The sequence below is a fragment of the Salvelinus alpinus genome, chromosome 28, assembly GCF_045679555.1.
Source record: "Salvelinus alpinus chromosome 28, SLU_Salpinus.1, whole genome shotgun sequence".
NCBI lineage: Eukaryota > Metazoa > Chordata > Actinopteri > Salmoniformes > Salmonidae > Salvelinus > Salvelinus alpinus.
Window position 1 is genome coordinate 16,650,332 of NC_092113.1, and position 12,262 is coordinate 16,662,593.

Genomic DNA, 12,262 nt, shown 5'->3' on the forward strand with positions numbered 1-12,262 from the left:
GCCATTAAGAGGACATCTTTACTTTGGGAGAAATGGATTGATGTTCATGTGTTGCCTACAGGCTATACTTTATACCTGTACCTAGATAAAAAAAAATAAAAAATCATAGAACTGCTATGGTGGCTCAGTTGGTAGTGCATGGACCTTGCGATGCCAGGTTTGATTCCCATGGGGGACCAGTACGAACAAATATGAACATGTATGCACTCATTACTGTAACTAGCTCTGGATAAGAGCATCTGCTAAATGACATGTCAAATTCATTTTTTTCCATATTTTAAACGAGGGGATACAAAGAACAAACAGTCACAGATAAAACTCTAGAATAACATTTGACTTTTCTCCAGCTCGTACACTTTAACACAGTGGGGGGGGGTCCAGATCTAAATCTTTTCAGGGTACATACATCTACCCCTGTGCCAAATTTGGTGCTTTTATGCACAGTCCAGTCAAATTTTGCAGCTCAACCATCCCACTAACATCTTGAACACAGGTGAACTGCAATGGCTACCAGTCCGAGTGGGGTTCCAGAAGAGGTGTTGCTGAACACTGAACTTATAAAGGACTTAGTGGAAGAAGCTAAAGACTTTGCCCTTCAAAATGGAGTCTTGATAAGGACTAAAGAGACCCCCAACTCATCTGAGGGAAAGAGGGCATCCCCTACTATAGATAGATCAATCTTTTTTTAATTAAAAATATACAGTGGGGCAAAAAAGTATTTAGTCAGCCACCAATGGTGCAAGTTCTCCCACTTAAAAAGATGAGAGAGGCCTGTAATTTTCATCATAGGTACACTTCAACTATGACAGACAAAATGAGAAAAAGAAATCCAGAAAATCACATTGTAGGATTTTTAATGAATTTATTTGCAAATTATGGTGGAAAATAAGTATTTGGTCGATAACAAAAGTTTATCTCAATACTTTGTTATATACCCTTTGTTGGCAATGACAGAGGTCAAACGTTTTCTGTAAGTCTTCACAAGGTTTTCACACACTGTTGCTGGTATTTTGGCCCATTCCTCCATGCAGATCTCCTCTAGAGCAGTGATGTTTTGGGGCTGTTGCTGGGCAACACGGACTTTCAACTCCCTCCAAAGATTTTCTATGGGGTTGAGATCTGGAGACTGGCTATGCCACTCCAGGACCTTGAAATGCTTCTTACGAAGCCACTCCTTTGTTGCCCGGGCGGTGTGTTTGGGATCATTGTCATGCTGAAAGACCCAGCCACGTTTCATCTTCAATGCCCTTCCTGATGGAAGGAGGTTTTCACTCAAAATCTCACGATACATGGCCCCATTCATTCTTTCCTTTACACGGATCAGTCGTCCTGGTCCCTTTGCAGAAAAACAGCCCCAAAGCATGATGTTTCCACCCCCATGCTTCACAGTAGGTATGGTGTTCTTTGGATGCAACTCAGCATTCTTTGTCCTCCAAACACGACGAGTTGAGTTTTTACCAAAAAGTTATATTTTGGTTTCATCTGACCATATGACATTCTCCCAATCTTCTTCTGGATCATCCAAATGCTCTCTAGCAAACTTCAGACGGGCCTGGACATGTACTGGCTTAAGCAGGGGGACACGTCTGGCACTGCAGGATTTGAGTCCCTGGCGGCGTAGTGTGTTACTGATGGTAGGCTTTGTTACTTTGGTCCCAGCTCTCTGCAGGTCATTCACTAGATCCCCCCGTGTGGTTCTGGGATTTTTGCTCACCGTTCTTGTGATCATTTTGACCCCACGGGGAGAGATCTTGCGTGGAGCCCCAGATCGAGGGAGATTATCAGTGGTCTTGTATGTCTTCCATTTCCTAATAATTGCTCCCACAGTTGATTTCTTCAAACCAAGCTGCTTACCTATTGCAGATTCAGTCTTCCCAGCCTGATGCAGGTCTACAATTTTGTTTCTGGTGTCCTTTGACAGCTCTTTGGTCTTGGCCATAGTGGAGTTTGGAGTGTGACTGTTTGAGGTTGTGGACAGGTGTCTTTTATACTGATAACAAGTTCAAACAGGTGCCATTAATACAGGTAACGAGTGGAGGACAGAGGAGCCTCTTAAAGAAGAAGTTACAGGTCTGTGAGAGCCAGAAATCTTGCTTGTTTGTAGGTGACCAAATACTTATTTTCCACCATAATTTGCAAATAAATTCATTAAAAATCCTACAGTGTGTTTTTCTGGATTTTTTTTCTCATTTTGTCTGTCATAGTTGAAGTGTACCTATGATGAAAATTACAGGCCTCTCATCTTTTTAAGTGGGAGAACTTGCACAATTGGTGGCTGACTAAATACTTTTTGCCCCACTGTATATATATATATTTTTAACCTTTTTATTTAACTAGGCATGTACATAATGCGATCTAGTTCAGAAAGTAACAAGTCAAATCAAATTGTATTGGTCACATACACCTGGTTAGCAGATGTTAATGCGAGTGTAGCGAAATGCTTGTGCTTCTAGTTCCGACCATGCAGTAATATCTAACAAGTAATCTAACAATTTCACAACAACAAAGGAATGAATAAGAATATCTACATATAAATATATGGATAAGCGATGGCCGAACGGCATAGGCAAGATGCAGTAGATGGTATAGAGTACAGTATATACATATGAGATGAGTAATGTAGGGTATGTAAACATATAAAGTGGCATTGTTTACAGTGACTAGTGATACATTTATTACATCCAATTTTTAATTATTAAAGTGGCTAGAGATTTGAGTCAGTATATTGGCAGCAGCCACTCAATGTTAGTGATGGCTGTTTAACAGTCTGATGGCCTTGAGATAGAAGCTGTTTTTCAATCTCTCGGTCCCAGCTTTGATGCACCTGTACTGACCTCGCCTTCTGGATGATACAGGCAGTGGCTCGGGTGGTTGTTTTTTACTTGATGATCTTCTTGGCCTTCCTTTGACATTGGGTGATGTAGGTGTCCTGGAGGGCAGGTAGTTTGCCCACGGTGATGCGTTGTGCAGACCTCACTACCCTCTGGAGAGCCTTGCGGTTGTGGGCGGTGCAGTTGCCGTATCAGGCGGTGATACAGCCCGACAAGATGCTCTCGATTGTGCATCTGTAAAAGTTTGAGTGTTTTTGGTGACAAGCCAAATTTCTTCAGCCTCCTGAGGTTGAAGAGGCGCTGTTGCGCCTTCTTCACCACACTGTCTGTGTGGGTGGACCATTTCAGTTTGTCCGTGATGTGTACGCCGAGGAATTTAAATGTTCCACCTTCTCCACTACTGTCCTGTCGAGTTGAGAAGTAGCAGGTCAGCCATTGGACCTATGCTGGTGTGCTTAGCCATGAGAGGAATGTTGTCCGATTGAGTTAGTGGGAACCAGATGTGTAAATGTAATTTTTTTAAATCTAGACTTAAAGGTCCAGTGTAGCTGTTTTTTTTATTTTTATCTCAGTGTCAAATAATTTCTGGGTAACAATTAAGTACCTTACTGTGAATGTTTTCAACTAAAGTGGTAAAAAAAAAGCTTCTTAGCAAAGAGCAATTTCTCAAACAAGAATTTTGCTCTGGCTGTCTGGGAGTGGTCTGAGTGGGGGGGGGGGAAACTAGCTGTTATTGGCAGAGAGGTTTGGAACCCTCTCTCTTTTTTGGTCTATTAACTCATTTCTCGCCTGGTGATGTCATCAGGCAGACCAAAACGACATGTATTTTCAAACAGCTCTTACGCTACAAAGGCATTATAATCATTTAATATGTCAGTGTTATTCCAACCTCATAGTGTGGAAATGCACTGAGTATACAAAAGAAGACCTGCTCTTTCCATGACATAGACTGACCAGGCGATTCCAGGTTAAAGCTATGATCCCTTATTGATGTCACATGTTAAATCCAATTCAATGAGTATAGATCAAAGCGGAGAAGACAGGTTAAAGAAGGATGTTTAAGCCTTGAGACAATTGAGACATGGATTGTGTGAGTGCCATTCAGAGGTTGAATAGCAAAACAAAGATTGAAGAGCTTTTGAACAGGGTATGGTAGTACAATAGGTGCCAGGTGCACCGGTTTGTGTTAAGAACTGCAAAAGAACTGCAACGCTGCTGGGTTTTTAACGCTCAACAGTTTCCTGTGTGTATCAAGAATGGTCCACCACTCAAAGGACATCCTGTCAACTTGACACAACTGTGGGAAGTATTGAAGTCCCTGTGTAACGCTTTTGACACCGTGTAGAGTCCATGCCCCAAGGAATTTAGGTTGTTCTGAGGGCAAAAGGGAGGGGGGGGGGGGGTGCGCAACTCAATATTAGGAAGGTGTTCCTAATGTTTAATAAATTCAGTGTATATAAAACATATGGAAATCATGTTTTCGACTACACCGGGCCTTTAATTAAATTCTTAGGATAGAATGCAAATGTGGGATTGGTACATCCATTTTTGGAATTAATGATATATAACCATTGATTCTAAAATAATATATTTTTAATGTCTCACTCACCCTATCAGAGCCCAAAATATATGCTTGCTTTACGCCATTATGTGTAAACAATATAATTGTAAACACACACTGTATAAACATGGCTATATAATTTTGATCTCATGGATGGTCAGTCCTTGAATTTATTTGAGGGTGGTTTTATTTCACCAGCGCTGTCCCTCAGCCGTTTACCAAAAAAAAGTGGTGGGTTGACGACTTTTTTGTTTGAATCACAGATTGCCCCTTTAAGTGCTTACCAGACAAAATGCAAGTGTCTATCCAGATCCGGGCTCTCCAACCCTGTTCCTGGAGAGCTACCATCCTGTAGGTTTTCACGCCAACCCTAATATAGCACACCTGATTCTAATAATTAGTTGGTTGATAAGCTGAACCAGGTTAGTTATAACTGGGGTTGGAGCGAAAAAAATACAGGAAGGTATCTCTCCGGGAACACGGTTGGAGAGCCCTGATCTAGATATTGCACCTGGGTCATCTTTGCATCTCAGGACAGCATTAGCTCACTAAGCATTTACCGTTTAGCTTTCACCACACTAGCATGCTACATAATAACAGTTGAGACTATCACATGTCTAGAACTGTGTCTGTTTGCCGGCATACATACAATTTTTAATGTGTCCATTTTATCTGAAGTTAACAAATCGTCATCGGAGCTGCTGTTCATTTTGTCTGGTTTCAGGTGGTGACCTATGCACCGTTCACACTTTTCCCCTCACCAGTGCCCAGGGCTGCCTTCCACCAGGCTCTAGCAGTACAAACGCAGGCTGGAGAAAGCTCTAGCCAGGTAATACAGAGAGCTGTATGACCAAGCAGAAAAGACTAGTGCAATTAGTCTTTAGAGGGATTTTAGCCAGTTTAAGGATCTGCTCTTTTTTAAAAATTTTAACAGCATTATCGAAGTGGATGATTTCACTGGCAGTTTATTCAACATACACAGACATGTCATTCAAGAGGGGAGGATCCAGGTAGGTTTTGTAGTTTTAATGAACCTTTTACTGCATTGGGCTAAATCAGGGTCACACAGTGTTTCTTGGTAGTCTTGAACAAATCTCCTTTGAAACAAAAGTATACACCTCACACACATGGTTATGGGTTTAAAAAAAGACACCTGTACCATGTCAGATATAGAGGTGAAATGTATTATTTTGAGTTTGCATCCCAATATTACAGTTTATATACATCACAGAAGATAGAAATGTAACAAAACTGCTTGACATAGAAACACTGGCTTTTCGGTTGGTTTTTGAAATAATGTTTATTAATTGTGAAAAATATGAATAACATGAGGTCATTAGGTTGCTTACTGCAGGAAAGGGTGACAGGGCAATTCCACCACTTTTCACTGGGAGGACCCAGGTAGGGTGTTGTAGTTCTATTTAAATGTTAATGAACTATATCAGATATTAAGAACATTTGTATTAATCTAATTTAGGAACAATTAAGATAGGATGTTCACACTACTTTATGAAAAATGTCTAGTCCATAGTTTTGGGTCCAGACTACATGCTGGACCAGAATGGCTCCCTGAAACAGATAGAGATCAACACCCTTGCTGCCGGTGGGTGTGGTGTTTCTGCACGCACACCACACGTCCACCAGTATGTTCACATAACTAGTTATCAAATGATTTCTTTAAATATCCCCTGTGAAGTATTCTTTCTAAATAAGGCCTATTATTATTTCATCATTAGGCACATTCTGAAGAGGCCTGGTCAGCTGGATGAAAGCAAGCATGTCCTAGACAACAACCCTTCTGCAAGTCTGGCAAAGGGATTAGCTAAGGCCTGGGACCTATACGGCTCGGAGAGGTGGGTGTCATAAGGTTTTCATATCACTTTAAATGTAAATGATTCAAGCTCCAACTGGCAAGGCTAACTATCTAACTTTCGTTCACTGCAGGGCAGTGGTCCTGTTTCTGGTTGAAGCATTTTTGGCCACAGATATATTGAGAATGAGCTATGGAACAGGTAAGTTTGGTTGGATTCCTTGGTGCTTATTAGTCGAGTGAATTATCTGTTCTCGCACAATGAAGTCATGAGTGTCCACATATTGACTGCAAAATGTTTTTTTGCAGAAAGATTCCTGTTATATGAAGACGGTTTGACGATGTATCTAAGATGCGATTCCTTGATGAAAACGAGGCTATTTGTGTACGTTCTATAGTAACTTTTTGTGACCAGATGGATTGTTAGATTTCTAACAAACATGTAATTATGTTACTGACATGAAGCTTGTTTGCATTTAAGCAAGTCAAACTCTCTTCATATCTCTTGTTGTTTCTCATTCTCTCTGCAGAGATGGAAGAGGTTGCTATTGTATATTTCCGCTATGGGTACATTGCGCAGAACTACACAGAACAGGTTAGATGGTAATATCCTGTCATTGTACTTCACCTGTGGTGGCAGGTAGCCTAGTGGTTAGAGCGTTGGGCCAGTAACTGAAAGGTTGCTGGATCGAATCCCTAAGCTGACAAGGTAAAAATCTGTCATTCTGCCCCTGAACAAGGCAGTTGTTCCCCGGTAGGCTGTCATTGTAAGTAAGAATTTGTTAACTGACTTGCCTAGTTAAATAAAGGGCTTACAGCATTTATTTTATTTTATTTTAACCTTTCTCAGTAGTCAGTGTATCATTGACTGTAATGTATGTACCCCTTAAACTCACAGATCAATTCCCAGTTCCTCTATCTATGATGATGATCCTGTTGGATTGGATTTGGCCCTTTGATTCAGCAGTAATAATCTTCCCTGTATGATTTTGTGTAGAGCTGGGAGGCTCGCCTCATGATGGAGCGCTTTCTGGCTGTGAAGTGTCCAGATATCAGTACCCACCTGGCTGGCACCAAGATGATCCAACAGGAACTGGCCAGACCGGGTGTTCTGGAGAGGTTCTTTCCTGGTGAACCTGATGTTGTGGATCAGATCTGGGCCACCTTTGCTGGGCTGTATACTCTAGACATGGTAAGAGAACCTGGCTAAGTGTTTACATATTACCTCTTCTCTTTACAATGTTGTTGTAAATAGTTTCATTTATTTTTCATTGACTTTACTTGGTCACAACAGGGACCAGAAAGTGACAAGACTGTCTATGGCTTTGGCAAAACCAGACCAGTTTGTCCTGAAGCCACAGAGGGAAGGTGGGGGTAAGAGGACCTCAGCTCTTTCTTTCTTCTTACAATGGGTGCATTAACTAAAGGTTGCCTGGTGCCCTGGGTGAGCTGAGATTTCACTTTAGGACCATTGGAATGGTCTACAATGTACAAACTCTACCCACTCTGTGTCCCAGGCGAGGTAAAACGAATGCACCTAGTCTCTCGTGACCCTGACACCGTCATGCTCTGGCCTGTCTGCTGATGTGTAGAATTCCTCCTCCTGTAGGCAACCACATCTATGGAGCTGAGATCTGTCAGGTACTGGAGGGTATGAAAGATGACATATAGAGGGCAGCTTATATCCGGATGGACAAGATCCAGCCTGTGCACAACTACATCCTGGAACGGGGGACTCTGCTAAAACTCAGCACTTGCATATGTGAACTGGGCACATTTGGAGCTTATGTCAGGTATACACACAGACAGACATGCATATTTTTGTCACAATATTATTAATTGACTGATACAGAAATGTTCTGGATGGTGTTGTGGTGGCAGAATTTTCCACAACAGTGTTATTTGTGTTTGCACTGATTTCTGGATTTGAATTCTCATAGGAGCAGTCACATGGTGCTGAATAAGTGTGCTGAGGACCAAGCGATGAGCGCTCTGATGGAGGTGTGGCTGCTGGAGTAACAGTCCAAGACAACCCACTTTTCGTCTGACTGACACTGTCCTTTTTGATACTAGTGTATTTTGACTGGTCTATAGATGAAGCCAATGGATCCATACTATCCAAGGATGAGTGTAATGTCTGTCATCCATCTATGCCCATCATGTCTGTAGGATGTATGTGCTGTTATGTTGAATTTGATGTGGAATTGTTCACATAGCCTGTCTGATGGTACAGATTAAGTGAATAGCCTATCTAATGAAATGCAGGAATCGGACCGAGCGAGAAAAGTAGAAATAATCATCAGTTTCATTATCACTTTGCTGTTGATTTCTTCGCAACTTATTCAAATGACTGGCAGGGATCAACCAAGTTTAATAATGTAGAATTATGATGAGTTCATACAGGGGTCATTGATTTGGAAAGTATATCACAATAACTGCTATTTCTCAAACATGTAGAATGGTATTAAGATGTATAAAATGCAGTTCCTTAGTTTGAACACCAGGTGACAGTAAAGGTTAAGATATGTCCATAGAGAATGATAAAGACATCAGCACACAGGCAGTGCTATTGAGGCAATCTCCATTTTGAAGTAGTCAATTTTCTTCTACTACTATTTTTTTTATTTTATTTAACCAGGTAGGCTAGTTGAGAACAAGTTCTCATTTACAACTGCGACCTGGCCAAGATGAAGCAAAGCAGTGCGACACAAACAACAACACAGAGTTACACATGGAATAAACAAACATACGGTCAATAATACAATAGAGAACGTCTATATACAGTGTGTGCAAATGAGGTAGGATAAGGGGGGTGAGGCAATAAATAGGCCATAGTGGCAAAATGATTACAGTATGGCAAATTATACATTGGGGTGATAGATGTGCAGAAGATGAGTGTGCAGTTAGCGGTACTGGGGTGCAAAGGAGCAAAATAAATGATATGGTGATGAGGTAGTTGGATGGGGTATTTACAGATTGGCTATGTACAGGTGCAGTGATCTGTGAGCTGCTCTGACAGCTGGTGCTTAAAGCTAGTGAGGGAGATATGAGTCTCCAGCTTCAGTGATTTTTGCAGTTCGTTCCAGTCATTGGCAGCAGAGAAGTGGAAGGAAAGGCGGCCGAAGGAGGAATTGGCTTTGGAGGTGACCAGTGAAATATACCTGCTGGAGCGCGTGCTGCGGGTGGGTGCTGCTATGGTGACCAGTGAGATGAGATAAGGCGGGGCTTTACCTAGCAACAACTTATAGATGACCTGGAGCCAGTGGATTTGGTGACGGATATGAAGCGAGGGCCAGTCAACGAGAGTATACAGGTCGCAGTAGTGAGTAGTATATGGGGCTTTGGTGACAAAACGGATGGCACTGTGATAGACTGCATCCAATTTGTTGAGTAGAGTGTTGGAGGCTATTTTGTAAATGACATTGCTGAAGTCAAGGATCGGTAGGATAGTCAGTTTTACTAGGATATGTTTGGCAGCATGAGTGAAGGATGCTTTGTTGCGAAATAGGAAGCTGATTCTAGATTTAACTTTGGATTGGAGATGTTTGATGTGAGTCTGGAAGTAGAGTTTACAGTCTAACCAGACACCTAGGTATTTGTCCACATATTCTAAGTCAGAACCGTCCAGAGTAGTGATGCTGGACGGGCGGGCAGGTGCGGGCAGCGATCGGTTGAAGAGCATGCATTTAGTTTTACTTGCATTTAAGAGCAGTTGGAGGCCACGGAAGGAGAGTTGTATGGCATTGAAGCTTGTCTGGAGGTTAGTTAACACAGAAGGGCCAGAAGTATACAGAATGGTGTCGTCTGCGTAGAGGTGGATCAGAGAATCACCAGCAGCAAGAGCGACATCATTGATGTATACAGAGAAAAGAGTCGTCCTCAGGTTGAACCCTGTGGTACCCCCATAGAGACTGCCAGAGGTCCGGACAACAGGCCCTCCGATTTGACACACTGAACTCTATCAGAGAAGTAGTTGGGGAAACAGGCGAGGCAGTCATTTGAGAAACCGAGGCTGTTGAGTCTGCCGATAAGAATGTGGTGATTGACAGAGTCAAAAGCCTTGGCCAGGTCGATGAATACAGCTGCACAGTATTGTCTATTATTGATGGCGGTTATGATATCGTTTAGGACCTTGAGCGTGGCTGAGGTGCACCCATGACCAGCTCGGAAACCAGATTGCATAGCGGAGAAGGTACGGTGGGATTCGAAATGGTCGGTGATCTGTTTGTTAACTTGGCTTTCGAAGACCTTAGAAAGGCAGGGTAGGATAGATATAGGTCTGTAGCAGTTTGGGTCTAGAGTGTCTCCCCCTTTGAAGAGGGGGATGATCGCGGCAGCTTTCCAATCTTTGGGGATCTCATACGATACGAAAGAGAGTTTGAACAAGCTAGTAATAGGGGTTGCAACAATTTCGGCAGATAATTTTAGGAAGAGAGGGTCCAGATTGTCTAGCCATGCTGATTTGTAGGGGTCCAGATATAGCTGATTTTCTGAAAGAGCTGCAATCTGGATTTGGGTGACGTGGGGAGGCTTGGGTAAGTTGCAGTGAGGGGTGCAGGGCTGTTGACCGGGGTAGGGGTAGCCAGGTGGCGATCTCAATTATCGCGGATTTATCGGTGGTGACAGTGTTTCCTAGCCTCAGTGCAGTGGGCAGCTGGGAGGAGGCGCTCTTATTCTCCATGGACTTTACAGTGTCCCAGAACTTTTTGGAGTTAGTGCTACAGGATGCAAATTTCTGTTTGAAAAAGCTAGCCTTTGCTTTCCTAACTGCATGTCTATATTGGTTCCTAACTTCCCTGAAAAGTTACATATCGCGGGGGCTATTCGATGCTAATGCAGTACGCCACAGGATGTTTTTGTGCTGGTCAAGGGCAGTCAGGTCTGGAGTGAACCAAGGGATATATCTGTTCCTGGTTCTACATTTTTTGAATGGGGCATGCTTATTTAAGATGGTGAGGAAAGCACTTTTAAAGAATAACCAGGCATCCTCTACTGACGGGATGAGGTCAATATCCTTCCAGGATACCCGGGCCAGGTCGATTAGAAAGGCCTGCTCGCTGAAGTGTTTAAGGGAGTGTTTGACAGTGATGAGGGGTGGTCGCTTGACCTCAGACTAATTACGGACGCAGGCAATGAGGCAGTGATCACTGAGATCCTGGTTGAAGACAGCAGAGGTGTATTTGGAGGGCAGGTTGGTTAGGATGATATCTATGAGGGTGCCTGTGTTTATGGCTTTGGGGTTGTACCTGGTGGGTTCATTGATAATTTGTGTGAGATTGAGGGCATCAAGCTTAGATTGTAGGATGGCCGGGCTGTTAAGCATGTCCCACCTAACAGTTCGAGCTCTGAAGATAGATGGGGGGCAATCAATTTGCATATGGTGTCCAGGGCACAGCTGGGGGCAGAAGGTGGTCTATAGCAGGTGGCAACGGCTGTTGGCAAACATACTGAAAAGGGTCATACTGCCACCTAGTGTGTTTGAGCAGGTATTAAGCCAAGGTTGGCAATTTACTGCCACGGAATTAATTAATTCGCTTATCCCTCCAGATGACCCAGAGGGAATCATGTGATTCTTTCTTCATCCAGGAAGTCCCACCCAGTTGACTACTTTAAAATGGTGGAAGCCCTCAATGGCGATTTCCATGCCAAACAGGTTTCATCCATCTCGAGTCCTATATCTAACTCTATGGATATTTCTTGGACTATTCAAAAAATAAAATGTCAAAGGTTTTTAGAATGATTATGAAAAACCAGTATCTTTCATCATTCTCATTTGGGCCTTTTGCAGAGGTCAAACAGTGGGTATAACACTGTGCTTATCAGTGAATGGATACTTTTTGAAAACGATAACAATATACTTGAGATATGCAACTGTTGTATTAGCCATCAAAATACTCATGTATGGTCTCAATACTGATCCTTATAAGGTAGTCTATGCCTATGTTTAGCCATTCCATTCTTTGTTCATGATCTACCAACTCTCTGAGGAGACAATGGGGCCAGATTGACTATCCTTTAAGAACAAACACACACAACAGCCAGTTTGACCTGGATGTTATC

The 12,262-nt window shown here is 42.6% G+C and overlaps 1 pseudogene; it reads left to right on the forward strand.

The window, feature by feature from the left end:
* Positions 1-4,684: 4,684 nt before the first annotated feature.
* LOC139557994 (glutathione synthetase-like) lies at positions 4,685-8,371 on the forward strand (annotated as a pseudogene).
* The last annotated feature ends 3,891 nt before the right edge of the window (positions 8,372-12,262 follow it).